Source organism: Pristiophorus japonicus, chromosome 9 (genome assembly GCF_044704955.1).
Source record: "Pristiophorus japonicus isolate sPriJap1 chromosome 9, sPriJap1.hap1, whole genome shotgun sequence".
In the NCBI taxonomy this organism is placed as follows: domain Eukaryota; kingdom Metazoa; phylum Chordata; class Chondrichthyes; family Pristiophoridae; genus Pristiophorus; species Pristiophorus japonicus.
Window position 1 is genome coordinate 128896861 of NC_091985.1, and position 26764 is coordinate 128923624.

The 26764-nt window shown below is 47.4% G+C and overlaps 1 long non-coding RNA gene across 2 annotated transcripts in view; it reads left to right on the forward strand.

Annotated features, from left to right (window-relative positions):
- The window catches only part of LOC139272690 (uncharacterized), an 81932-nt gene that overhangs the window by 48533 nt on the left and 6635 nt on the right, over positions 1 to 26764 (forward strand). The window contains exon 2 of one of the 2 annotated variants that reach the window (XR_011594942.1): positions 23646 to 23827. This is a non-coding gene — a long non-coding RNA (uncharacterized lncRNA). The remainder of the gene's footprint in view (positions 1 to 23645; positions 23828 to 26764) is intronic. The other variant, XR_011594943.1, reaches the window with a different exon arrangement.

Consider the following 26764-nt stretch of genomic DNA (forward strand, 5'->3'; position numbering starts at 1 on the left):
TGCGGGGGTGGGGAGCGAAATTGGGTAGCCAGGCACGGAAGTCCCGCCCCGCTTGCGATATTGGGGTTACCGTCCCTGAGAGGAGGTGGAGTGCAAAATAATGTGCTCCATTTCCTCTGTGGGGTGAAAAGGGGGCGGAAGGTCGGGGAGAGGGGCGCAGTGCAGCGCAGTGGACCACATAGCCGACTCTGTGGGGCCCTACCTGGACCACTGGGGAGAGGGGTACCGTGCTATTAGCCCGCCACTCAAGCGGAGATCGCGGCACAGACCCCGCGTTAAAGGATACAACGGGCTGTAAGTCGGATGATGTTTTTTCTCGCGCACGCCACTTTAACTAGCGCCCCGCGAGCGGCCAGCAGCCATGTACACACCCCCCTGAAACTGTCGATGGCATAACTAGGCTGGAAGTTATGCTTTTGGCTGAAATCATTAATTATCAGAGGTTTACTAACTAGTTAACCGAATCTCCAATCAACCATATCCCTGCTGCACATTTTAAAAAAGTACACTAAGCATGTACATCGGAGAGCTCAATTTTCCCCAAAGCATTTTTTTGGCGTACTTGAAGAGTTACGCCCAATTTTTTGGGGCCTAAGTATGCCAACAAAAAGATTATGTTTCCCCTCCTCTCTCTCCCCCCCCTCTCTCTCTCCCTCCTCTCACTCTTCCCCCCCCCCCCACTCTCTCTATCTCTCCCCCCTCTCTCTCTGTCTCTCTCTCTTTCCCCCTCCCCTCTCTCTCTCTCTCTCCACCCCCCCCACTCCCCTCTCTCTCGGACAGCCTTCCTGTGGGTGTGAACCGGGGACAGAGAATGGGACCGGACAACCTTCGGGCGGGATTGGAGGTAAGTTGCTGCTATGTGTTTTTCAATTTTTTCAGTGTGTCTGGGCAGCTGCTGCGCCGATTTCCTTAACTCTAGGAAAGTTTTTTCAGCAGAGGCCACATACGCTGGACTAATCGGAGCTGGAGTAACTCTCAGCTTGTCAAATTTCCCTAATTGGTGTAGGTGGCTGGTTCCCCCTGCATTTGGCTGAAAAAAAACCTGACCTAAAAAAATCATAACTAACTGACTTACACTGGTGCAAATTGATTGGGGAAACTGTGGTTTTTCAACTTCGGCCAAAAAGAGCAGCCTGCTCCAAAAAAACAATGTAAATCACTGGGGAAAATTGAGCTCACAGTTTCTGCGGCCCCAAGTTTCCACATGATTTGCTCCTGATTTTTAGGAGATGGGGGAGGGGGGAGAAGGAGATGGGGGGGTGGGGGAAAGGAGAAGGGGGAGGGAGGCTGAACGGGCCGGACCCGAGACTTCGGGCAGGGCCCGTCCCCAACACCAGATTTACAGGTAGGTGGCGTTGGGTCGGATCGGGGGGGGTGGTGGGAGGGAGGTCGGTTCGGTTCGGGTCGGGGGGGAGGGAGGGAGAGGGAGGTCAGGTCGGGGGGAGGGAGGTCAGGTCGGATCCAGTCCGGGGGCGGGAGGGTGGGGGCGGGGTGAGGAGCGGGAGTCGGGTCCGGTCCAGAGTTGGGGGCGGGGGGGGGGGGGAGCGGGAGTCGGGTCGGGTCCAGTCGGGGGTGGGGGGGGGAGCGGGAGTCAGGTCGGTGTCGGGTCCAGAGGCGGGGGCGGGGTGGGGGGGGTTGCGGGAGTCGGGTCGGGTCCAGTCTGGGGGCGGGTTGTGGGGGGAAGCGGGAGTCAGGTCGGTGTCGGGTCCAGTCCGGAGGCGGGAAGCGGGATCGAGTCTGGTCGAGAGGAAGCAGGAGCTGGCCGTGGGAGGAGCCTTATTATCGCAGCCCCAGTGAGGCCATTGGGCCAGGGCTAGGGGCTGCGTGCTTCGGGCCCCTCACACATAGTTCGGCGCCTGGAGCTACTGCACTTGCGTGCCCACTGTAGCGCACATGTGCAGAGGTCCCGGCACTGTTTTCAGCGCAGGGACCTGGCTCCGCCCCCTACAGCTCCTGCTGCCGAGGGCCAGAGGACCTGCAGGGAGGTGGAGAATCTGGAGGTTTTTTTTAGGTGCACTTTGTGGCGCGAAAAACGGGCGTCCAGGTCGGGACTGCGCCGTTCTAGGCGCGGCTCGAAACTTGGGCCCTGCAATTCTAAGACAGAAAGTGATTTTTGTAGCACTGATTTATGACACAATAGAGCAATGCTTGCTGCACTGATGGTGTACTTATGTATGAAGGAATATGGAAACCACAGTGACACACTGAAAGGCTTTGCATCTAGAGTTGTCCCATTGGCTCCTGACAGTCCTGCCAAGGTGTTGCTGGGGGAGTGGTGACAGTGCAGGTCCTAATATCTGCCAAGGCTCAATGGCCATGATGTGGATCATAAATGAAGATTACATTCCCCAGTCACCCCGTGTCACATTACCCAGTCACCGTGTGTCACATTACCCAGTCACGCCGTGTCACATTACCCAGTCACCCCGTGTCACATTACCCAGTCACCTTGTGTCACATTACCCAGTCACGCCGTGTCACATTACCCAGTCACCACGTGTCACATTACCCAGTCACCCCGTGTCACATTACCCAGTCACCCCGTGTCACATTGTCCAGTCACGCCGTGTCACATTACCCAGTCACCACGTGTCACATTACCCAGTCACCCCGTGTCACATTACCCAGTCACCCCGTGTCACATTACCCAGTCACCCCGTGTCACATTACCCAGTCACCTTGTGTCACATTACCCAGTCACCACGTGTCACATTACCCAGTCACCCCGTGTCACATTACCCAATCACCCCGTGTCACAATACCCAGTCACCTTGTGTCACATTACCCAGTCACCCGGAGTCACATTACCCAGTCACCCCGTGTCACATTGCCCAGTCACCCCGTGTCACATTACCCAGTCACCTTGTGTCACATTACCCAGTCACCACGTGTCACATTACCCAGTCACCCCGTGTCACATTACCCAATCACCCCGTGTCACAATACCCAGTCACCTTGTGTCACATTACTCAGTCACCCGGAGTCACATTACCCAGTCACCCCGTGTCACATTACCCAGTCACCCCGTGTCACATTACCCAGACACCTTGTGTCACATTACCCAGTCAATCATGTCACATTACCCAGTCACCCCGTGACTCATTACCCAGTCACCTTGTGTCACATTTCCCAGTCGCCCCGTGTCACAATACCCAGTCACCCCGTGTCACATTCCCCAGACACCTTGTGTCACATTACCCAGACACCTTGTGTCACATTACCCAGTCACCCCGTGTCTCATTACCCAGTCACCCCGTGTCACATTACCCAGTCACCTTGTGTCACATTACCCAGTCACCCAGTGTCACATTACCCAGTCACCCTGTGTCACATTACCCAGTCACCCCGAGTCACATTACCCAGTCACCCAGTGTCACATTACCCAGTCACCCCCTGTCACATTACCCAGTCACCTTGTGTCACATTACCCAGTCACCCCGTGTCACATTACCCAGTCACCCCGTGTCACATTACCCAGTCACCCCATGTCACATTACCCAGTCACCTTGTGTCACATTGCCCAGTCACCCCATATCACATTACCCAGTCACCCCGTGTCACATTACCCAGTCACCCCATGTCACATTACCCAGTCACCTTGTGTCACATTGCCCAGTCACCCCATATCACATTACCCAGTCACCCCGTGTCACATTACCCAGTCACCCCATGTCACAATACCCAGTCACCTCGTGTCACAATACCCAGTCACCACGTGTCACATTACCCAATCACCCCATGTCACATTACCCAGTCACCAAATTATAGATTACCCAGTCATCCCGTCTCACATTACCCAGTCACCCCGTGTCGCATTACCCAGTCAATCCATGGAAACATAGAAAATAGGTGTAGGAGTAGGCCATTCGGCCCTTCGAACCTGCACCACCATTCAATAAGATTATGGCTGATCATTCACCTCTGTACCCCTTTCCTGCTTTCTCTCCATACCCCTTGATCCCTTTAGCCGTAAGGGCCATATCTAACTCCCTCTTGAATATATCCAATGAACTGGCATCAACAGCTCTCTGCGGTAGAGAATTCCACAGGTTAACAACTCTCTGAGTGAAGAAGTTTCTCCTCATCTCAGTCCTAAATGGCTTACCCCTTATCCTTAGACTATGTCCCCTGGTTCTGGACTTCCCCAACATCGTGAACATTCTTCCTGAATCTAACCTGTCCAGTTCCGTCAGAATTTTATATGTTTCTATGAGATCCCCTCTCATACTTCTAAACTCCAGTGAATAGAGGCCCAGTCGATCCAGGTCTCCTCATATGTCAGTCCTGCCATCCCCGGAATCAGTCTGGTGAACCTTCGCTGCACTCCCTCAATAGCAAGAACGTCCTTCCTCAGATTAGTAGACCAAAACTGAACACAATATTCCAGGTGAGGCCTCACCAAGGCCCTGTACAACTGCAGTAAGACCTCCCTGCTCCTATACTGAAAACCCCTTGCTATGAAGGCCAACATACCATTTGCCTTCTTCACCGCCTGCTGTACCTGCATGCCAGCTTTCAACGATTGATGTACCATGACACCCAGGTCTCGTTGCATCTTACCTTTTCCTAATCTGCCGCAATTCAGATAACATTCTGTCTTCGTGGTTTTGCCATCAAAGTGGATAACCTCACATTTATCCACACTCATGCTATGTTACCTGGTTAGTTTGTGCGAATTGAGTCATTGAAGGTAAATTTCTGATGACAGCGAGTGAAAAGCTGTTGCAAAATCTCAATGACAGAAACCTGCTTCCTGTTCATCAGTTTGGCTTCAAAGGAAACTAGTGAACTGTGACCCTTTCAAACCCGTGGCCCAGAAATGTCCGGCATGAGGTCAGTGTGGCAGCTACTGTGATTTCCAGAGCTGCTGAAAGATTATAACGTCTTTGCCTCACTGAGCTGCCAACCTAATTCCGGATGTATAGTGACCTATTTAGCAGGATTCTCAGTTTCTTTTTTAGGACATGCACATTGGCTCACAGTAAAATCGTGCTTATCTTCTCACGGCAGCATCTATGCTGGGATTGCTCACAGATATATATGCTGGGCCCTCTCTCCATTCTTCAACTTCAATAATGGTCAAAAATAATATTCTTTTAGCTGTTGACACCATGTTTTACAACATGGTTTACTCCACACATGACAGATAACAACTGCAGTCGACTCCAGGACATAACACTGGTGAGGGGATTAGAGTTGGGGATACTGCAGAGTAGTGTGCAACAACAGTAAGGCAAACACAGCCTTCAAGTGTATCGTTGTAAGGATAGAACAGATGTTCAAGAGGTTACTAATGATCTTGTTTAGCCATCTGTTCCTCCTCACCGTGTCATCCTGGTTTTGGAGGGGAGGGTAATCAAATTGATTCTGGCTGTTGTAATTCGGATTTTCACTAGACACTTTTTCTCGTGTGCAGCACGACAGCCAGCTTCCAGAGGCAAGCCTGTTCCTCTGTGCCTATGAAGTGGAGGGTTAGCCTGCCTTCAAAGTTCCACGTGATGAGTTGCACTAGATTTGCAGCAGTGCATCAAGAACTGATGCTCTGCAGAGCTGAACCAGACAGAATTTTGTGGGTTAGCTCATTTGCATATCCATTGTAAGGTCTCCAGCACAAACGGCATGTAATACTGGAGCAATGTGCTGGGGTGCTTGGAAATTAGAGTGCAGTCTTTGGTTGGCTATTGCAGCAGCAGATAAGTTGCAACATGGTTGGAGCATGGAGTCGCTGATCAGGTCACTGCACAGGGTGGCTCATGTCCAACTTGGTCCCAGTTATCAAAAATGGACGCCACTCCACTGGAGTGGCTGACTTTGGTCAGGTGCGGCAACCAAAATCCACATGATCACAGAGGGATTCCAGGTAACATAGGCATGGCAGTAAGATGCAGAGGCATGTCTGGGTCATAAACAGAGGACAGAGAGGATAATGATATGAAAGATATGAAAGCATCCAAAGTTAAAGTCTGAGGTCTCATGATGGGTTGACGTTGACTTGGAAAGGGAAAGAGTCCACAGAATGCTAAACTGTCCAGTCAGATCAGTAGAGTGCACAGAATTCTGAACATAAGAACATAAAAAATAGGAGCAGAAGTAGGCCATTCCGCCCTTCGAGCTTGCTCCGCAATTCAATGAGATCATGGCTGATCTTCTACATCAACTCCACTTTCTCGCCCGATCCCCATATCCCTCGATTCCCCTAGCGCCCAAAACTCTATCAATCTCAGCCTTGAATACTATACTGTCAGATCAGTAGAATAGACAGAATTCTGAACTATATAGTAGCGTACAGGTCAGAAGATGTCATGCTAGAATGTGCAGTTTTCTGGTCACTCGAGTACTGTGTCCAGTTTCGATCACTGAAATACAAGAGGTGTTATAGTCCTCAAGCTCATCCCAGATAAACGATGTAGAAAAAATAAATCCAGAAACTGCTGTCATGTTCCACCACAATAATAGGCCAAGAGGATACAGAATAAACCGGTGAAAAGCAGATTGAAAACAGATATCAGCAATTTCTTCTTCACATTAGAGTGAGCAATAGGAAAAATGGATATCCAGACAGATAGTGGTGGGAAAAGTCCTTAAACCATTTGGGAAACATATGGATAATGGTCTATTTTAAGTTTGTTCTGGATGAATGAGCTATAATGGTTTGAATGACGCTCCTCATCTGTATCCATCTATGAGCCAATGTTGATACTTAAATTGTATTGACAAGGTCATTTTAATTGGAATCTAACAAGTTACATAGAATTACATAGAAAGTACAGCACAGAAACAGACCAATGGGCCCAACTGGTCTATACTTCTCACAAGTCTCCTCCAGCCCCTTTTCATCTAACCCTATCAGCATAACCTTTTATTATTTTCTCCCTCATGTGTTTATCGAGCATGTTCTCAGCTGTGTCCCTCTCGTCTGTGAGTCAGAAGGTTGTGGGTTGAGGTCCCACTCCAGAGTCTTGAGCATAAAAATCTAGGCTGACACGCCAGTGCAGTACTGAGGGAGTGCTGCATTGTCAGAGGTGCCGTCTTTCGGATGAGATGTTAAACTGAGGCCCCGTCTGCTATCTGTGGTGGACGTAAAAGATCCCATGGTACTATTTTGAAGTAGAGAGGAGAGTTATCCCTGCTGTCCTGGCCAATTTTTGGTCATGATCACATTACTGTTTATGGGAGCTTGCTTGCGCAAATTGGCTGCCACATTTCCTACATTACAACAGTGACTACACCTCAAAAGTATTTCACTGGCTTTAAAGCACTTTGGGATGACCTTAGGTTGTGAAAGACGCTGTATAAATGGAAGTCATTCTTTCTTTCTTTAGCTTCTCCTGAATGAGTCTATGCTATTTGCCTCAACTACTCCGTGTGGTAACGAGTTCCACATTCTACCCACTCTCTGGGTCAAGATGTCCCTCTTGAATGGCCTGATTGGATATTTTGGTGATTATCTTATATTGATGGCCCTTAGTTTTGGACTTTCTGACAATTGAAACATTTTCTCTATGTCTACCCAGACAAATCCGTTCATAAAATGGTGTTATTTTCAGTAATGTTATGTTATCTGTGTACGTGGAAGATAAAAATTAAAGTTCTGACAAAAGATAATCAAACTGAAATGTTGGCCGTGATTTCGCCTACCGAGGTGGGCTAAGTGCAGCCGAGATCGGTGGCAGACTGCAACCCTGCTCCAGGTTCCATCGCGCTCTGATGAAGTGATTTTGCCCTGATTGGGCTTGTTAATCCTACACTGTGAGGTTCCCGTCCAATTAAAAGGAAGTGAGTCTGATGACCTCATTTAATGATGTGTCATCAGCCATAGCCAAAGAGACCACGGCTAAAGGGATCATGGCCAACTTTATTGTAACAGTTGTGCTGTCAGTATTCTGCAGCATTGAAATGCTGCACACAATCACTGCACAAGGGTGCACAGCTGCACCCAGGCTCTCTCATGACTCCCTCCATATGCTATAGAGGGAGTCATAGCATGGAAGGAGGTTCGCTTCCCTTCCAATGGACGAAGAGCCCTCCCGAGGACACCAACGCAGCCTGGTTGCACATTGCACAGGAGGGCACAAGCAGGGATATCGTCAGGAACAGCTGGCTGCAGTGGCACAAACCTTTCAATGGTCTCAGTCGATCACGAAAGGTTACTGCAAAGCTACACTCAACCTCATCCTGCTGTGCCACTCATCACATCCCCATCACTCTGCCTTCTCTACCCTACTCCTGCACATCCTTACTCACACCAACTTGCCTTGCACCGCCACCCATCACTCTCATCACTTCCCCATCTCGCTAGCCACCCCTCACACTCATCCTTGTCCAATCATACCAACCAACAACACACAAGGGTGTTTTAGCCAATGTTCATGTCAAGTTTCTGTTAATGTGTTGTCAAACATTGAAATCTTTATTTTCAACACTTTGCCCTCTTGGACAGATTTGTGGGCACCTTTGGAAGTGGCTTAGTGAGTTGTAGTGAATGGTGAGACAATAGGGTACCGCCACAATGGTGATGAGTGTGAAAGGAATGGCTTGGGCATTATAGGGATGCTTTATAGTGCTCGTGTGGGGTGGTGCTAACCTGGCGCATCATGTGGCAGCCAGGGTGTACAGCATCAAGTGAAGTAAATCTGGCCATGGTGAGGCCATCCTTGGCCTCCCGGGCAGCAATATGGTCAGGTGTTGTTGCCCTGTGTAGCATCAGGTGATTGAGGAGAAGGTTGGTGTTGTTGTTGGTGCTACTGGTGTGCCTGGTGATGCTGGTGTTGGGGCTGATCGTGGGGGGATTCTAAGGACCAAGGTGAGATTTTTCAAGGGCACTGATGCTGACGGAATAGATCGCTGCTGAAGTTGGGATGACTAAAGCGATCTGTCAATGGTGAGGTAGGTTGTTCCAAGGAGGTGACAGTGGATAGAGAGTTTACTCCAAGCACGTATAAACTACATAAAGCTCCAAAGTGTATTTCAAATCCTGAAGGCGGCAGCTTCTAATATTGGAAAGTGAACAATTGTGAAATGGTAGCTTTTATACCACTTTTGCAGCTGTCATCTATTCAGAAGAAAGGAGAGTTATTGAAAACCCGACCTCCTTACCTGACGTGATCCCCGAGTGCCATGGAAGTCGTCAAAAAGCTGGAAAAATGGCTAGTAGGTGGTAAAATGCTGTTAGGTGCCTTTAAACTCCCTCTTAACTATTTCAATTGGCTCACCCATCGCTTAGTGCCGGGTCTGTAAAGCGCAGGCAGACCCGGCACTTGGAAAACTGACACGGAGGCGGGTTCAGATCGGGGTATCTCCCCGCTGTAAATCATTTAGATTTTGACAGCGGATCTGTCTCCGAACCCGTTAACGTTAACTCTGTTTCTCTCCACAGATGCTGCCTGACCTGCTGATTATTTCCAGCATTTTCTGCTTCTAGTTCAGATTTCTAGTATCTGTAGTATTTTGCTTTTGTGTAAAAATAGATGAACTGGTTAGGACAGCGTGATGTCGCGGTGTATCTACAGCAGTGTAATAGTTCAGCTTGACAACAACCCAGGTAATTGTCAGCTTTCCAGATAATCAGAGACAATCCTAACTTGAGGCAAGTTTGGATCATTTTCTACTCTTCATCTTATCTTCCAAACCTGTGGGCTGTTGAAGGTTTTCTGAGTAAGTAATGATTAATATAAAATAACCAGATTTCCTGACCTCTTAGAATACTCCGGGTGGCTTGGTTACTAAATATAGTAAAACATGACACAGATAAATTCCACGGAAGAACTGACAGGGTGAAACACAAGGAGAGATGTTCTGTGACTACACGTTTAACTCCTCCCTGTTAGCTTAAATTCTGCGTTGATTTTTTAAAAAAGAATCCGAGTTGTCACCTTCAGCAGCCTGTTCGAACTGTCCAAGAGCTGTCAGTACTTTCTCGCTTGGGCCTATTCGCTCAGCTGAAACCTGGCGGGCGGGTAGGTAAAATCGCCCTGGCTCTTACCTGTCCGAAAGCCGCCATGATCGCAAAATCTGCAATTTTAAGCTGCTCTTCTGAGCAGGCAGCAAGGACACATGCCCAGAGCCAACAGGTCCTTCTTTACATGTGCATGTTGAGACCCAACTGTAATTTTAACTCATGATCCACCTGGAGTTAAAATCAGGGGTGTTGCTTTGTTGGTTAATTATCTTTTTTTAATTTGGTAAAATGCTTCTTAAATTTCATTCCAAAATGGCACATTGCATAGTTATGAAATTTGTATTGTACCTAAGTGTAGCTTTAAACTGGGTGAAAGGTTAATCATGTATGTGTAGTGTCCCTGCACCTTACTACAAACTCACACGAGGCATGGATATATCAGACACGGTCACTCTGTGACCTTCACCTTTATTGCCAGGACCAAGGAGTGTGGACCCTGGGTGGGACCTCCCCTTTTATACCTGGAAACCCAGGTGAGGAGTGTCTCCCGCAAGTTCACCCCCTGTGGTCAGGGTGTGCATTTCTAGGGTACAGATACAGTGTACATGAGTTACAGTTACATGACAATGTCATTGCAAGATGGTTAAATACATGACATCACCTTCCCCCCTTAAGTCTTTTTGACTCAAAGGTTAAGTCTGTCAGGTGGTCGACGCTCTCTCGTGGAGCGCCGCAGTTGTGGCTCTGGTGGCTGAGCCTCGGCACACGTCTCTGTCACTTGAGGTGATTCCGGCCTGTCCGGGCTGGCCGCAGGGACTGTGCATGCTGTGGATTGTCCTCGTTGCTCGTCCGTTGGCAGTGGTGTGGGTGCTATCTCATGCTCTTCTTCAGGTTGCTCCGTGTCTATGCTGAACCTTTTCTTTACTTGATCCAAGTGTTTGCGGCATATCTGCCCATTATTTAGTCGGACCACCATGACTCTATTTCCTTCTTTGTCAATTACGGTGCCCTCAAGCCACTTGGGTCCCAAAGTATGGTTAAGAACAAATACCGGGTCATCTATTTCTATACACCTCACCATTGAGTTTCGATCATGGAGCTCGATTTGGGACTGGCGCTTGCCCTCAACAATGTCTGCTGGGGCTGGGTGAATGAGGGACAGCCGCGTCTTGAACGTGCGTTTCATGAGGAGTTCCACTGGCGGGACTCCCGTGAGTGAGTGCGGGCGGGACCTGTAGGCTAGCAGAGGCGCGATAGACGGTACTGAAGGGAGGGTCCTTGGATGCGTAGCATGCCCTGTTTTATGACTTGGACCGCCCGCTCCGCCTGGCCATTGGAAGCCGGCTTGAACGGCGCTGTCCGGACGTGCTTGATACCATTGCCCGACATAAACTCCTGGAATTCATGGCTGGTGAAACACAGGCCATTGTCACTGACCAGGATGTCCGGCAAGCCATGGGTCGTGAAAACCGTACGCAGACTCTCCACTGTGATGGATGTCGTGCACGAGTTCAATATGATGCACTCGATCCACTTCGAGTATGCATCGACAACGATCAGGAACATTTTCCCCATGAACGGGCCCGCATAGGCTACATGAATACGTGACCATGGCCTGGTGGGCCAGGGCCATGGGCTGAGTGGGGCCTCCCTGTGGGGCATTGTCCAGCTGGGCACACGTCGTGCACCTGCGAACCCAGTGTTCCAGGTCTGAGTCAATCCCCGGCCACCATACATGTGACCGGGCAATGGCCTTCATTATCACGATGCCAGAGTGCTCGCTGTGGAGTTCCCTCACGAACGCTTTCTTCCTTTCTGGGGCATGACTACCCGGCTGCCTCATAGCAGGCAGTCGGCTTGGATGGAGAGCTCATCCATCCGTCTCTGAAACGGTCGGACTTCCTCGGGGCACGCCCCGTGTGTGGGCGCCCAGTCCCCAGTCAAGACACATTTCTTTATCATGGATAGGAGGGAGTCCCTGTTGGTCCAGAGTTTGATCTGGCGGGCTGTGATGGGGGAGCCCGCAATGTCAAAAGCCTCAACGGCCATGACCATCTCAGCGCTCTGCTCCGATGCCCCCTCGGTGGTGCCCAGTGGGAGCCTGCTGAGCGCGTCAGCGCAATTTTCGGTGCCTGGCCAGTGCCGTATGGTGTACTCATACGCAGCCAGCGTGAGGGCCCAGCGCTATATGCGAGCTGACGCATTGATGTTGACAGCCTTGCTGTCGGACAACAAGAATGTTAACGGCTTGTGGTCCGTCTCTAGCTCGAACTGTCTGCCAAAAATGTACTGGTGCATCTTTTTTACACCATAAACACACGCGAGTGCTTCCTTCTCGACCATGCCGTATCCACGCTCTGCCTGGGAGAGCGACCTGGAGGCTTAAGCCACCGGTTGGAGTCGGCCGTCATCGTTACCCTGCTGCAACACACACCCAACCCTGTAGGATGACGCATCGCATGTTAAAACCAGTTTTTTACAGGGATCATACAAAGTCAACAGTTTGTTGGAACACAGCAGGTTCCTCGCCTTATTGAAAGCCCATTCTTGACAGTCCCCTCAAAACCATTCACAACCTTTACACAGGAGCATGTGTAACGGTTCCAACAATGTGCTTAAGTTCGGCAGAAAGTTCCCAAAATAATTCAAAAGTCCCAGGAATGATCGCAACTCCAACGTGTTGCCGGGCCTGGGTGCCCGGCGGATCGCCTCCGTTTTTGATTCAGTGGGCCGGATCCCGTCTGCGGCAACCCTCCTGCCCAAAAACTCGACATCTGGGGCCAAAAACACACACTTGGCCTTTTTCAGCCGCAAGCCTACCCGATCCAATCGGCGTAGCACCTCCTCCAGGTTGTGGAGGTGTTCTTCAGTGTCTCGGCCCGCTATGAGAATGTCGTCTTGGAATACGATTCTTCCAGGAATGGATTTGAGCAAGCTTTCCATGTTTCTCTGAAAGGTGGCTGCTGCCGAACGAATGCCAAACGTAGACAAATAATCCCTTGTGCGTCGTGATGGTGATCAGAAGCTTGGATTCTTCAGCCAGTTCCTGAGTTATGTAGGCCGAAGTGAGGTCCAACTTCATGAACAGCTTGCCACCTGCCAGTGTGGCAAAAAGGTCCTCCGCTCTCGGAAGCGGATATTGGTCTTGCAGTGATACTCGGTTGATAGTGGCTTTGTAGTCGCCACAAATCCTAACCGAGCCATCTGCTTTGAGGACGGGAACGATGGGACTTGCTCAGTCGCTGAATTTAACGGCCGAAATTATGCCCACTCTGAGCAGCCTGTCCAGTTCACATTCAATTTTTTCACACATCACATACGGCACCGCTCTGGCTTTGTGGTGCACTGGTCTGGCGTCTGGAGTGATGCGTATCACTACTTTCGTGCCCTTGAACGTTCCGACACCAGGTTGAAACAGTGACCCGAATTTTTGCAGGACCTGTGAGCATGAACTTTGTTCCACGGATTTGGCCCATTTCCAATTCATCTCAGCTGGCCAACTCCTCCCCAAAAGCGGGGGGCCATTTCCCGGAACGATCCAGAGTGGCAGCCGGTTCGGTAATCCATTATGTGTTACCACCAAGTTTGCACTGCCCAGCACTGGGATGATCTCTTTGGTGTACGTCCGTAACTGCATCTCAATGCGTTCCAGTTTGGGCCTGCGAGCTCTGTGTGGCCATCGTCTCTCAAATTGTTGGGCGCTCATGAATGACTGGCTAGCTCCCGTATCCAGCTACATGTGCATTGCGGGACGCATTGTTCCTCGAGATGGCGTGAATTACCGATCCCCTTTCCATTATCCTTGTTGCGGGCCCACCCTAGAGCCTGTTGCTGCCTGGGCGGTTTCGAAATGCCCTTGTCTGCCTGCAGGGTCCTGAGCTGCATTCACCATGTTAACTCCCTGGTCCGTCGCTACGTTTGGACCAGGGCTACGCGCGTAAATTAGCTTGGTCTCCTCTTCCCCTGCCACAAAGGTCTGAGCTATCAATGCTGCCCCTTCTAAAGTCGTGTTCTTAGTCTTTATGAGCTTCCTGAAAATGCCGGCATGATTAATGTCCTCGATGAAAAAGTCCCTTAACATCTCCCCGCTGCAGGGATCGGAGAACTTACAGAGACTGGCCAAGCGCCGCAGTTCCGCCACGAAGTCCGAGACGTTTTGTCCCTCCCGACGCCGGTGAGAGTAGAACCAGTGCCAGGCCATTTGTACGCTACTCGCCGGCTTGAGATGCTCACTGGTCAGCTGGCTGAGCTCTTTGAAGGACTTGTCCGCCGGCTTTTGGGGTGTGAGCAGATCTTTCATCAGCGCATACGTCTGTGGTCCACAGCTGGTCAGTAGATGCACCCTCCGCTTGTCAGCCGCTGTCTCTTCCAGCCAGTCCTTTGTGACAAAGCTCTGCTGGAGTCTTTCCACAAAGTCGTCCCAGTCCTCACCCACACAGTAACGTTTCTCTGTGCCACCGGTGGCCATCCTCATGGTTCGGTGACTACCGTTTCTCATCGCCAAATGTAGTGTCCCTGCACCTTACTACAAACTCACACAAGGCATGGATATATCAGACACAGTCACTCTGTGACCTTCACCTTTATTGCCAGGACCAAGGAGTGTGGACCCTGGGTGGGACCTCCCCTTTTATACCTAGAAACCCAGGCGAGGAGTGTCTCCCGCAAGTTCACCTCCTGTGGTCAGGGTGTGCATTTCTAGGGTACAGGTACAGTGTATATGAGTTACAGTTACATGACAATGTCATTGCAAGATGGTTAAATATATGACAGTATGAATGCATAGTGAGGGAAAATATCACCGAGTACAACAATATCTAGGTAAAAGTATGTGGAAAAACTCAAAATGGAAAACTGGAAGTGAGTTTCTTGCTGGATGTTTAGGTCCATGATTTTTAGTCACTCATAAGAATATAAGAAACAGGAGCAGGAATAGGCCATTTGGCCCCTCAAGTCTGCTCCACCATTCACTAAGATCATGGTTGATCTTCGACCTCAACTCCACTTGACGCCCGATCCCCATATCTCTTGATTCCTTTAATAGCCAAGAATCTATCGATCCCCGTCTTGAATATCCTTCAACGACTCGGCTTTCTGGGTAGAGAATTCCAAAGATTCACAACTCTCGGAGTGAAGACATTTCTCCTCATCTCAGTCCTAAATGACCGACTTCTGATTCCGAGATTGTGACCCCTGGTTCTAGACTCCCCGGTCAGGGGAAACAGCCTCCCAGCATCTACCCTGTCAAGCCGTGTAAGAATTTTATGCATTTCAATGAAATCATCTCTCATTCTTCTAAACGCTCAGTAATTCAAATCAAAGCTTGCGCTGAAGTATTTCTGTGCAGTGGTTAAGTTGCTGCAATAGGCTGATCTGAAGTTGATGGGATTATTTCTTGGACCTGTGGCATCATCTTTTGTCTATAAATTAAAAACCATATAATGTCAACAAACCAGCTGATGGAGTTCATATTAGTTTTTCAAGGTTATTTCTTTTTAAATTACTTTGTTTGCTTTATTGTCTCCCTGACCGAATCTCCAGCTGGGAGGACGAGTGGTTGGTAATCAATGTCTCCATGGCCTCTGCAATGTCACTCTGTGGTTGCTGAGGGATCGAGGATGCTCAAGAGCAAACTGAGTCAATACTGCAGCTCACGAGCAATATCAAAGTGTCATGTATCCCACATGGTTACTGCTTGTACTATTACAAGGTGTGCCACCAGGGGGCACCTCAGTGGGAGACTTGTAGGTTACCTGTACAGGTGTGCCTGGCCTAGTATAAAAGGCAGGCCACCAGGTGTGATCCTCACTCTGGAGTTATCAATAAAGGACTAAGGTCACTATAGTTCAAGTACAACACATTGCCTCATGGAGTCATTATCAGAGCATCTAAGACATAACAAAAAGAAAGAAAGGAAGACTTACATTTATATAGCGCCTTTCACGATCTGAGGATGTCCCAAAGTGCTTTATCTCTTGCCTGTGCTGGCTCTTTGATAGAGCTATCCAGGCCCTCTACCCGGCCCTTTCCCCATAGCCCTGCAATCTTTCCCCCCTTCAAGTATTTATCCAATTCCAATGTTTGCTTTCATTTATTTTTATTTTCTTTCCTTGGAAATGCTGGGTTACTGCGTTGGCTTATGAGTAGAAAACAAGTAAAGAGCGGCTCAAGTGTATCTGCAAATGATGAAGGTCAGCAGATACCCTGCTCTCCTTCGAAATAGTACCATGGGATCTTTTGTGTCCACCTGAGAGAACAGTTTAACACCTCATCTCATATGAAGACAAAACGGACCCAACACAACTTGTGGCTAACCGAGGAGGCTGACCTATTTGCTGGTGGGTTTATTTGCCTATGGTGCAGCTTACATCTCGTTGGCTTAGTGAGGGGGCTCAACAAGGTGTGGCGGAGGAGTGGTGAGAGATTGTGGTGGAGGTGCGGTGAATGAGAGTGCGGGGCCCAGAAGAGCTGAGGGCCCACACTGAGATATATGTGCTCACTAGCCCCGTGCAGCAGAGCTGGCCTTCAGTTGTTCTGGTTCACCCTTGCCACTGAATAAAGGTCTATATCTGTCAAGCCCGTGTGGTGGCTAGTGTGCAACGGTCACCACACGTTAAAAAAATCCACGCACAGGCATCTTCCACCCAATTCAATTGGAGTTCAGGACTGGAATATCGGGTCCTCCATTGAAACATCAGTGAACTCATGTGAAAGCAAGTCATCCTCGTTCGAGGGACCGCCTATGATGATGATGTTATAGTCATCTTCATAGGCAGTCCCTCGAAACGAGGATGAGTTGCATCCATGCTGAAAAGGGATGAGTTCACAGGTGTTTCAATGAAGGACCTAATATTTCAGGTCCCGAACTACATCTTGAAGGGTGGAAGATGCCTGTGCATTGTAATATATATAGCTCCACCTGTGGATTCCTGTGGCACTGTGGCCAGTGCTGTTTATAATAAAGGGAACAGGTCACCTGATTCTGATGAGTTCCGGTATGTTCTGCTGTGTGTGTCTCTGTGAGTCACTGAAAATATAACAATGGTGACAAAGATGGGTTTATCGAGGGAAAAAAAGCTGACATTTTTGTTGGTGGAGGATTCAGCCAGCTGACAGAAAGACTTTGAGAGCTTTCCTGTTTTGATTAACAGCTACAAATCCAAGGTAAATTACAAGCACACTTGTTTGAACTGCCAGAGTCCAGATGGCCGCGCCTATGGGAATAATCGGGCATTTGGGGGAGTTTCAATGCGACCGTGAAAGTTTCGGAGCGTATGTGGAGCGGCTAGAAATATTTTTCACTGTAAATAATATCATCAAAGTCCCCAATGATGAAAACCATAACCGGGTGGTGTTGGAACGACAAAGGGCTATTTTCTTAACTGAAGCAGGGCCCGAGGTGTATGACATCTTGAAAAATTTGCTTGTGCCTGTCAAGCCAAAGGACACAACTCTTAAGCAGATTGCACTATGGCCCTAAGCCCCTGGAAATTGCTGAAAGTTATCGTTTCCAATACGAGATCAGTTAACCGAAGAAAATATCACCTGAGTAAATTGCAGCATTAAAAAAGCTATCTATTCACTGTCATTTCGGAAACTTTCAGGACTGAGCATTGCGTGACTGCTTTGTTTGTGGGATGAAAAATGATGCGATCAGAAGAAAGTAATTGACAACTCCTAACTTGACTTTTGATTTAGCTTATCAGACAGCTATGTCAATGAACATGGCTGACCAATATTCCCGAGAATTTCATACTATTTTCAGTCGTCAGACAACCGAGGTGAATTGCCTGCAGGTTAAAAGTAAAAGGCGGTTGGGCCCCAAAGTCTCAGAAACTGACAATGGTAACAGAGCATTGGAGTCCTGCTATCGGTGCCTAGGACAACACATTGCACAAAGTTGTCCACATGTGAAGGCAGAGTGTTTCATCTGCAGGAAAACTGGGCATCTTGCGAAGGCATGCCGACTGAAGGGTAAACCAGCTTTCAAAGCTATAAGTAGAAATCCCCAGAGACTACATAGCATGGAAGAAAAACAACAGGATGAGGAGGTTTTAGAGCTACACATCGTCAGGAGCACGAGGTGAACTAACAGCGATTTGAAAAGTATCATAATCCACATAGATGTTGCAGGAACCAAGATATCCATGGAAATCGACACTGGAGTCACTATACCTCGACAAATTGCATGATTTCCCATTGGTGAAATCCAAGACAGAGCTGCGAGGCTACTCAGGAGAGAACATTCCTGTGGTAGGTCGTATCACCGTACCGGTGAAATACAAGGATCAATTTCAGAGCTTGCCTCTATTAGTGCTGGCAGGAGACAAGCCTGCCTTACCAGGAAGAAATTGGTTGGGATCACTGAAGCTAGATTCAAGTGAGATTTTTCGTGTTGAAACGAGATTTGCATCAAAGGATGATGTTATCGAGAATTATCCAAAGGTGTTCTACGAAACAGGCAGTCCGATCCAAGGCTTCAAGGCGAGTGTCAGGATACAGAAGGACGCTAGATCGGTTTACTGCAAGCCATGTTCTGTATCATATGCACTCAAGGAGAAAGTTGAGCAAGAACTCAAAAGACTAGAGACTGAGAACATTATTTGTAAGATAGATTGATGTAATTGGGCTATACCCATTGTTGTTGTACCTAAGTCCGATGGTAAGGTAAGATTGTGTGGTGATTATAAAGTAACCGTAAACCAGGTTCTAGAGGGTAATATCCCCAATACATAGAAGATTTGTTCACAACATTGACAGGTGGTCAGATCTTCTCAAAGTTGGATCTTACGAATGCCTACTTACAGCTTGAACTAGATGAGGAGTCCAAGTCATGCTTGATTATAAATACTCATCTAGGCCTATATCAATTTAATAGGCTACCATTTGGAGTGTCTTCCGCCCTGCCATATTCCAAGGGGTGATGAACCAGATTTTGCAAGGTATTGAAGGGGTAGTATGTTATTTAGATGACATACTAATTTCAGCACCAAATAGGCAAATTCATAATAACATATTGAATGAAGTCCTCAAACGGCTAGAGAAGCACAGAGTACGAGTGTCTGCTCGCAAGTATGAGTTATTTCAAAACTCAGTGGAGTACTTAGGGTACAGAGTAGACAATGATGGTTTATATCCAACCAAGGGAAAGCTGGATGCAATCAGAAATGCACCCACTCCCAGGAATGTCACTGAACTTCGATCATTTTTGGATCTTTTAAACTATTATGGGAAGTTCCTACCAAATTTGGTTACAGTATTACATCCACTGAATGAAAAAACAGGTCCATTGGAAGTGGTCAGAAGAATGCGATACAGCATTCAAGGAGTGTAAAAGCAAATTGGTGGAGAGCACCATGTTAATTCACTATGACGTATCTAAGGAGATCAAGCTAGCATGTGATGCCTCTCTGTATGGAGTTGGGGCAGTGATCTCTCATGTATTACGGAGTGGGGAGGAGAGACCAATTGCTTTTGCTTCACGCACTCTCAGTGCCAGTGAGCGTAATTATGCGCAAATCGAAAGGGAACCTTTGCCATTAATTTTTGGGGTCAAGAAGTTCCACAAATACTTGTATGGTCATAAGTTTACCATTGTTACAGACTATAAGTCTCTGACAGCAATCCTCCATCCAAAGTCCCCAGTTCCAACATTAGTTGCAGCCCGAATGCAGAGATGGGCTTTGATTTTGTCAGCATATACATATGATATTGAATACAGATGATCAGCTGATCACAGTAATGCTGATGCTATGTCTAGATTGCCTTCCCCATCACAAGTTACACCCGATAGGGAAGAAGTGTTCTATTTTTCATACATTGATGAACTGCCAGTCACAGCTGAAGAGATTGGTAGAGCAACCAAATGTGACCTGGTTATGTCAAAGGTATATGATTATATTGGAAATGGCTGGCCAAATCAGGTAGCAGACAAAGATATTCATCCATTCTTCATTTGTAGGAATGAATTATCAGTCAATAAAGATTGTATCATGTGGGGTGCAAGAGTGGTTATACCAAATTAATTCAGGTCCAAATTATTAGGCGACCTCCATGACCATCACCTGGGAATGTGCTTGACCAAGAGTTTTGCACACAGTTACTTATGGTGACCAGGGTGTTGATAACGATATAGAGTACATCATCAGTCAGTGTACGACATGTCAATTGGTAAGCAAGAAACCACCACCAGTACCACTACAGCCATGGAAATGGCCTCCCAGCGTGTGGCAAAGGCTACATATCGATTTTGCTGAGCTAGAAGGACAACAATTGTTCATTGTGATTGATAGCCATTCGAAGTGGGTCGATGTGGAAAATAACAACAAGTAAAACATTAGACATTTTACAAAGATTATTTTCTTCATTTGGCCTCCCAGAAGAAATTGTTTCTGATAATGGACCACAATTTCATTCAGAAGAATTTGCACAGTTCACGAGCAAAAATGGTGTGAAACATACCAAGGTTCCACTGTACCACCCTGCTTCAAATGGTGCAGCAGAGTGCACTGTACAAATTGTAAAACGTGTCCTCATCAAACAGATGTTGGATCCAAATCCAAGGAAATAACAGTTGTCATTGGACCACAAATTGGCTAATTTGAAGATATGTGGTCCTCGCACATATTTGGTCAAGATGTTTGATCATTGACAGGTTAGATTTGTTCACATTGATCATATTTTACCTACAGATGTGAAAGTAGTTCAAGGTGGGAATGATTCAATTATTTTTGACTCATCAAATAGTTTGATACACCAGTAGCATATCCTACATCCAATGTACTGGAAACAAATCCAAGAGAAAGTCAGAATTTAAGTCTGAGTCTGAGTCAGGCTGACAAACAGTCTAAAAGTTAGAGTGTGGCCAAATGGAAATCAAGGGCATCCCTTGGAGGAAAACTTTCCTCAGGATCAGCCTCGAATGAGTTTAAATTCGATACCATGTTTGGAAGGTTCTGTTCAAGAGCGAAGGTATCATCTCCGAAACAGAAAACAAGTGGTTAAGCTTGATTTGTTAATGTGGCAAAATCTTTTGTTATGTATCACCATGCAAGTTATGTATGATGATTATTTTGTTATAATTACCTCTTCATTAAGGAGGGAGAAGTGTAATATATATAGCTCCACCTGTGGACTCCTGTGGCATTGCAGCCAGTGCTATTTATAATAAAGGGAACAGGTCACCTGATTCTGATGAGTTTCGGTATGTTCTGCCATCTTAAGGCTGTGTGTGTCTCTGTGAGTTACTGAAAATATAACATGCGTGAATTTTCTTAACGTGTGATGGCCGTTGCACACCAGTCACCTCATGGGCTTGACAGAGCTAGGGCTTTGTCCAGTGGCAAGGATTAACCAAGATGACTGGAGACCAGCTTTGCTGCACGGACCCAGTGTGCACACATATCGCAGTGTGTGCTGTCCCATGCTTCCCCTGGGTCGTCGCCTCTTCTGGGCCCCAGACACACGCCTCTCCTGGGCCCCGATCACATCCCTCTACGAACTCTTGCCATTCCTTCGCCCCGACCTCGCCGCTCCTGCTGTACCTGCCCGCACTGCAATCAGCCGTCGCCCTCCTGCAGCAGCACGCGCTGCTCCCTGAAGTGGCATGTCGCCGCACGCTGCTCCCTCTAATGGCCCCGGTCTGCTGATGGTCTTGCAGGCCGAGACCATGCTGATTTCCAGGCCGGGCTGCCGCACAATGCTCCCACCAATAGACAGCACCTCTAACAGTACAGCATTCCTTCAGTATTGCACGAGGAGTGTCAGTCCAGATTTTTGTGTTCAAGTCTCTGGAGTGGGTCTTGAAGCCACAACCTTCTGACTTGGAGTTACATCCACTGAGCCACAGCTGACACTAATAACTGTGACAGCTGAATCTCTCAATGTATGACAAAAGCAAAATACTGCGGATGCTAGAATCTGAAATAAAAACAGTAAATGTCGGAAATCTCAGCGGGTCAAGCAGCAGAGAGGGAGGGGGAGGGTGGGGGTGTGGAACGAACACAGACCTTCCCCTTTGTTCTTTCCAAGCCCCCCACCCCCTCCCCCTCCCCCTTTCAGGGCCCCAGCACTTCCTTAAGAATCTGTTACATTTCGAACTATTGCCAGTTCTGATGAAGGGTCATCGACTCGAAACGTTAACTCTGTTTCTCTCTCCATAGATGTTGCCTGACCCGCTGAGATTTCCAGCATTTTCTGTTTTTATCTCTCAATGTATTACTTGCCTATAATAAATGAGCTTCTACACTGTCATAGTACTACATAGAAATTTCAACACAGAAACAGGCCATTAGGCCTAACCAGTCCGTGTCTGCGTTTACCTTCCTCGTGAGCAAATAGTCCTAATCACATCTATCATATCGCCCTGTAATCTGCAGTGTTCCAACAAAAAAGACCCAATTTTTCAACTCTACATTTGTATTTCCTCATACCAGGCCGCATCCTGGTGAAACTACACTGTACGCTCTCTAAAGCCTCAATAGCCTTTCTACAATATCGAGTCCAATACTGCACACAACACTCTGAGGTCTTAAGGTTTTATATAAGCGTATCGTTAACTCTTCTGATATAAACTAGTATTCCAGTAGATTTTTTTATAACAGTGTTGAGTGTTGCCTTTGAGGTCCTGTGAACTTGTGACCCCCAAATCCCTCTACTCTTCTACATCACCCAGCCTACTTCCATTCAGAGTACAATTATCTGCTGTTAATTTTCAGACCAGAATGTTTCACCTCACACTTACTGACATTGAATTCATCAGCCACTTTTTAGTCCATTCTCCCACCTTATCAATATTTCTTTGAAAATCATGGTGCCCCCTACAATCCACCCTTTCCAGCACCCATCACATTCTTTCTTAGTCTGGTCCCAACAGCGGAAGGGCCTCGCCCCCACTAGCCTGTACATGTGTCAAGTTCTTGTTTGAGGGGTGAGTAGATACATCTATATTGTTACAAAACCAAATTTCTGTGGATGTTAGAAATTTGAAATAAAAAGACAAAATGCTGAAAATACTCAGCAGGCCAGGCAGTATCTGTGGTGAGAGAAAGAGATTTCAGAACATAAAGGACATAAGAATTAGGAGCAGGAGTAGGCCATCCCAGAGGAAACATCCTTCCTTCATCTGCCCTGTCAAGCCCTGTAAGGATTTTGTATGTTTCAATGAGATCCCCTCTCATTCTTCTAAACTCTAGAGAATATAGGCCTAGTCTATTCAATCTCTCCTCATAAGACAATTCCCCCCATCCCAGGAATCAGTCTGGTGAACATTCGTTGCACTCCCTCTATGGCAAGTATACCCTTCCTCAGGTAAGGAGACAGAAATTGTACAAAATACTCCAGTTGTGGACTCACCGGGATCCTATATAATTGCAATAAGATGTCTTTACTCTTATACTCAAATTCTCTTGTAACATAGGTCAACATATCATTTGCATTCTTAATTGCTTGCTGTACATGCATGAAATAACCAAATTTATGTAGCGCTTGAATTTATGTATAAATATGTTGAGCTATAGTATATCACCAGTGTACTTGGTGAAACAGGACAAGAGGTAGCGAATCGATCCATGATTAAGAGGACTTGAGGACTCACTCGGGCGAGGCACCAGTCTGCACAATTAAACGGTAAAGGGTGCACTGTGTGGATAGCAATATGGCTTACAGCTGAAGTCTGATAAAATTAACCTCGATAAATGACTTAGAGTTAAAGGCTGATAAAATTAAACACGATATGCTTGCCTTACAGAATTAACATGAGCATGTTACCTTAAGAAAACATGCTATCAGACAAGGCCATCTGGCAAAAACAAAGGGCGATTGTTACAGCAAAGAAGTTGCAAGAATAGATAAGAGGAAGGCCCCAACGGCAGAAGGAGCTGAAAATAAGCTTACAAGAAGAAACAAAATTAACTGCAAAAAGTGAATAGCGTAAGATGTCAGGCGAGTTAGGCTACGGAAATGATGGACTGTTAAAATGTATAAATATGAAATTCGCTAACATCTCGGTGGAGCTGGATCTGAAAGCGGTCTCAGAAGGTTCTCCCCAGGCCTGTGAACAAAGACCGTTTTGAACCTCCAATCGAAGTCTGTCATCTTTACTAGTTGGGGCGTCGACTTTGTATTTCACTTAGTCTGTCCAGAGGGGTATCAAGGCTAAGCGTCGACCTTGTATTTCACTAGGCCCACTCAGCTTACATCACTTGGCGCAGTCGGCTGGATCGTAGGCTCTTGCCGGTTCACTGGAACGTTGAGCTAGAGAGGGTGAGTACATTAAATTACCACCCCATAAATTAGAAAGCTCAGAATGTACTGTGAGAACCGGTAAGGCTGCGACTAAAAGAACCAGGGGAAGACAGACTCGAGGAAGAGGTGCGGTCTGGTAAGCTGGGAAGACGGTAAAATCCTCTAAGCTGGGGAGGTGGCAAAATCCTATGTCGGATAGGCGGCAAAATCCTATAAATACGCGCGAGGTAAAATAAGAATTCTTGGAAAGACGTGTAAAATCTAGGATGTCTAAGAAGAACTTGAAAATAAAGGAGGAGGGACCATACCTTTGGGGAGATCCCGGCTCCGTCACCCGCTATTTAGCGAACAAAAATCAGAACCTCATTGAAATGATGAAAAAGCAAGGGTGGGATCCCAAAGACAGTGCAGAGAACCAAAGGGCTTGGTGAGGAGACAAACCAAAAATGAGGGAAAAGGGGGAATGGTAATCTTAGCATGCTACCAGAAACAGTGTAAGGAGTTGAAACAAAGGGAAGAGGAGGAACGGACAAGGAAGGGAGCAACACCTCCCAAAGGGAGAGAGAAGGGGAACCCGATAGCAACCGCCTTTGTATCCAAAGGTACCTGGGGACGGTACCGTGGATTGGGATAGGTTGGGAAAGGAAGCATTCGAGTATAATAGGGACAAAGACTGGCCGGAGCCACCATCCTGGCCAGAAAAAAATAACCTCCCACCACCCTACAATCCAGTGCCCCGCGAGGTAAAAGCGGCCCCAATAAAGACCCAGGTGATCTCCGGAACACCCGCAATCCCGGGCGACCAACAAGCAAACCCCGCGGTCCCACCAGTTCCACAAGGGCCCCCGGTAATCCGAACCATGTACCAACCTTTTAAACCATTAGAGAGACAACTGTTGGTGGATAAATTACCCCAACTAATTTGCCGCGAGAAAATAACTACCGGTTTTGGCAAAAAATGAGGGAATTAAGGATTAGCCATCATTTGCACAATAAGGACTGCGACAAATTAGTGCGAGCAAAAATCCCGGACCGATTAGGCCAGAATTTTAGGGATGGAACCTGGTGTCAGACGTTAAATATCCCACAACAACAGTGGACAATGACTATAACACCTTTAAACTTGCAGTAGAGGGGGCGATGGGACCAGCTCCGGTAAACTGGGCAGCTATAACCAATATAACTCAAGACAAACGAGAATCTGCTGTAGATTATAGCAAACGGAAATGGGGAAGATTCGTGGGCTGTTCCGGCATTCTAAACCCCACGAGGGATAATCAATGTTTTCTACAATCATTTAAGGCTGGGTTAGGTCCTGCACATCGGGCAGCCATATGATTAGGAATTGTTACAATGAACAACTATGATGATTTAATTAGGTGGGCAACCGAGGTGGATAACATGCAAGAGGCTAAGATAGCTGCTGCCGAAGAGTTGAGGGGACAGGAAGAAGCCGTAGGAACAGCAAGCTGTTATGCTTGCAGGGGGGGGGAGGACATTTTGCCAGGGAATGCAAACAGAAACAGGGGGTGAATGTCTGGCTAGCATTAATTGTAACAAGCCAGGACATAAGAAGGTAGATTGTTGGAACAAAGGAGGAGGAAGAGAGGGACTCGGGCCAAAACAGAGAGGAGGCCCCCGCAGGGGACAACCTGGAGAAGGTGGGCCATCAAAGGAAGATTTCAAAAGGCGGATGAGGGAAGAGAGAGAAGAGCAGGGGAATAGGGATAGGGAGAGACAGCGGCGACAGGACAGGGAAGAAAGGGAAGATGGAGAATGTAGGAACAGGAGCAATGCCCAAGATGAGAGGCGATACGGAGAAGGGGACGATGTATGCACCATGAGACAAATGAGAGACACGATGAAGAAGTTGAATACTAAATGACAGGTTGCGGCCCTCGGGGTAAATGATGAGGAAGACCCAAGGATGTTTGTTGACGCATTGATAGGGGGCCGGCAGTGCAAAATGTTAATAGACACGGGAGCCTCAATCTCACTGACAGATTTGCCCATGCCCCGAACCAAACTTTCGATCAATGTGGTGGGAATAGGTGGAAAAAGACTTAAGGCTTATAAAAGCGAAACAATTCTATTAGAAATTGGAATCATAATGATACCTATCCATTTGTGGGTATGTGAGAATACTGAAGGAATAATCCTAGGGATAGACTTACTGCAGGAAGTAGGAACTTTAATCGACCCTAAAACGAATAAACTGGCCACCAGATCATAAGTTAAACAAACAAGTAGGCCCGGGAAACAGAACAAATCAGGTAGGAGCAATTAAGATTATCGACCCAGAATGGGATAAGAAGGGACCATGGGCGATCCCATGCACAGAGTATATTGGGGTGTGGTCAACGCATAAGCAAGATTGTGGATTAGTCCAAACCCCCCCCCCCCCGGTAAAAATACCGGGACCAATGCATCGCCCACATAAACAATATCCTTTAAAGAAGGAAGCCAAAGCAGCACTACGGGATATAGTGTGGAATTAACCAAACAGGGAATCTTACGGGAAACTATATCCGAAACTAATTTCCCGGTTGGCCAATAAAGAAACCAGATGCATCATATCGACTGACAATTGATTATACGACACTAAATAAGGTGACCCCAAAG